The following is a 2,994-nucleotide window of genomic DNA, read 5'->3' on the forward strand; positions in this document are numbered from 1 at the left end:
TATTTTGGTGTCCTGTTACACTTGTGATGGTTCTCTCTCTCTCTCTCTCGCTCTCATTCTCTCCTTGATGCTTCGTTTCCCCTTCGAGGTTTGAAAATTAGATTAAGACGTTTTTTCTATGAGGATATTCTATTCTGCCCCCCCCCCCCTTTGAGAAGTTCATTTTCAAAGCTGACCTTTTATGGAAATCTAATTTACTTTTTTTTTCCTTCCCTCCTGAAAAACAATTTTGAGCTAAATCGCATTACAGAGGCGTTTTTGTAAAATGTCCTGTGGATTTTTTTTTTTTTTTTTTTTTTTTGAGTGGCTTAAACTCCATGCAAGGCACCTGAGACTGTATTCGATGCTTCGCGGGTGGGGGGCGGATCATTTCCAAACAAACTTGCTGACTGGCCGCTCCGCCTTCCTGCAAAAACAGAGACCTCAATGGGGCACATGGACCTGGATTTTTATATTTACCGATTAGTGGAGGACTACTCTCGAACCTGTGACTTCATTGTGATCTTGTATGACCAGGACATGACATCTCATCTTGTAGTGGCAGAATTGGAATTTGGTTCAATTGTTCATCCCCCCCTTCCTGAGTCCCAAGTGACATACACTGTTTTTTGTGTGCATAGTGATCCATATACAGGAAGCACAGAGTAAAATGCCTGCCAGACTGTAACACTCTAGATTAACGCACAGGCATTTACTTACTGTCCAGCTTGTTTATAGCATCACACTGTTAGTATTTCCCTTTCCAAAAATAATGAGGAGAGCTGCAAGAAATGGACACGTCTCAAAAACACACACCAAAGTATGTAGCAAACTGTGTTGTCACTGAAGATATGTACAGTTGTTGATAATTCAATAAACTGTTTTTGTAAAAAAATGAAATATAAGAATGTTTCAGTGTTGTATACTCGTCTCTGACATTGGCTTTTTCGGTGGGTATTGTAATGGTCAATCAATGGAGAGCTGAACTTCAAGGCACTTGAAGGGCAGCATGACGCAAACCCTGCTCTTCGGCCTCTCTCTGAATGTTCTGTTGGTAGTGGAGCACTCTTATTAGGCGGTCAGCTGAGATGAATGCCCTCTCCAGCCCTTATTTTCTGTCTGTTTCTCTGTATAGCAAGGGGCTCTCTTGGAGAACTTCATCCCCTCGCCTCTTTAGTGATGTTTTTGTAAGACTATAAATGCAGAGACGAATGGGTTTGGCTCTGAAATGCTCTCTCTCCACTTTCCTCTGTTCTGTTCCCTCTGTAATGCCCCCCCCCCTCCATAGGCACAAGTGTTCATTTCCTGAGTGCATCTATATAGCAACCCCCGTGCTCTTCTGGAACTTTCTTCCTCTCAATCAAGAGGTTGAGGGACCGTACAGGGATGAAAGCTTTTGCTCCCTCTGAGTGCCTGACACTGGACGAGTGGATGGGCTGTCAGTCGTTTCCGTCCCTTTTCATGTTTTCAACAGGTTTGCTGGAGCTGGAGACGGCTTTTCATTTACATCTTGTATTTCTTATTGACAATGAAATAAGGTAAGGCTTCAGAGATTTGTGATCTTGGTTTCAAGAGAGGCTTGATCTTTGTAGCGGCGGCTTTCATCATGAGAGAGAACATCCGTTTTCAGTACTTTTGCCCTGTTTAAATCAAGTTCAAAAACAAGTGAGCTGCTTCTGTAGACAATTTCAAGGTGAGGTCCAAAAATATTCATAACGTAAAAAAAAAAAGAAAAAAAAACTTTCTTGCTGACCCCAAACTTTTACGGAGTGTTTCCATACAGACACTTCAGGTTCCACTCAAGTTAAGATGCTGCCGATGTAGTCCGCAAGCCACCTCACTAGGATTTGGGACAAAGTTTTGGTTTCTAAATGACAAACCTCTTATTCTGGAATGAATCACATCTTAATTGAAGTAGGCGGCTTCTTTTCCAGCTTCACTAGTAATATGATTGATAATGGATATTTCCTTCCTCTTTTTGTGGTTTTGAAGACTTTTTGCTCCTCATACCTTGTTTCTGAGCTCACGGTTTTAGCATTTACATATGCCATGTACTTCTGCTGGCGTGAAGTTACCTTCTCTTGTAGCCAGTGGAGATGGACGATGTTTCGACTGGCAACGTTCTGGCACGGGGCTGAAAGACTGTAATAATGGCCTAATCACCTGAGCATTGCCAGGCTTTGGCTTTATCTGGCGTGGATGCGAAAGCCCCCTCGGTGCTGTGTGATTACCGCTTTTGATCTGGGTAATAATGTCTTTACTGTGGCCCTGTCTGAGCCCTGCGGGCACTGCTCTGCACTAATCCACGCAGTGCATTCTAGAGGAATCGCGTTACACAAAGACCACCAGAGTTCTCTGCAGAGAGTGGGAAAAAGGGTGGCGGGGGTGAGGGGGACCAATGTGGTTGCCATGGAGACCAATCCCTTTTCTCTGGTTTTCAAGCTCCCCTCCTCCTTTTCTCTCCCCTCTGCCACCTCCTCGCTCTTTCCCCCACTCTCCATCCCTCTCTCTCTTTCCCGGTACAGATAAGCATGAGGACAGGTTTCTGTGTTTACTCTACACAGTAGGACCCTCCAATCCCCGAGCAGGGCTGACCTTGATAACACTGCCTGTTACAGCAGCAAACCACTGACAGTTGATAAGCTGCGGTGCAGGCATCTTCCTTCCCCTTTCTCCCTGCCCGGGATAACCACAGCTACGCACGCTGTGTTCATTTGGATTAGTGTGGATTCAATTGGATTATTCCTCCTGTGTTCAGAATGTTGATGTCCGAAAACACGGCACTGCTGCTTCCTCTTTTGGAAAGCTGGAAGGATGAGCTAAATGTCATAGTCGAGAATCTGCAGTAAAGTTATCGGCCGCCTTTTCCTCATTCCTTTTCGTGGATCGTGTGGTCTAGAAAAGGCATTCCGCAGACACCTTGATGTTCTTGTGAATAGCCTGCATTCCTGAATGTTTATCTCTTTAACTGCTGGCCTGTGACTGTAGTCATATGACGGTCCTTTCCATCCTCTT

This window comes from Carassius gibelio, chromosome B18 (assembly GCF_023724105.1).
Source record: "Carassius gibelio isolate Cgi1373 ecotype wild population from Czech Republic chromosome B18, carGib1.2-hapl.c, whole genome shotgun sequence".
NCBI classification, from domain to species: Eukaryota; Metazoa; Chordata; class Actinopteri; order Cypriniformes; family Cyprinidae; genus Carassius; species Carassius gibelio.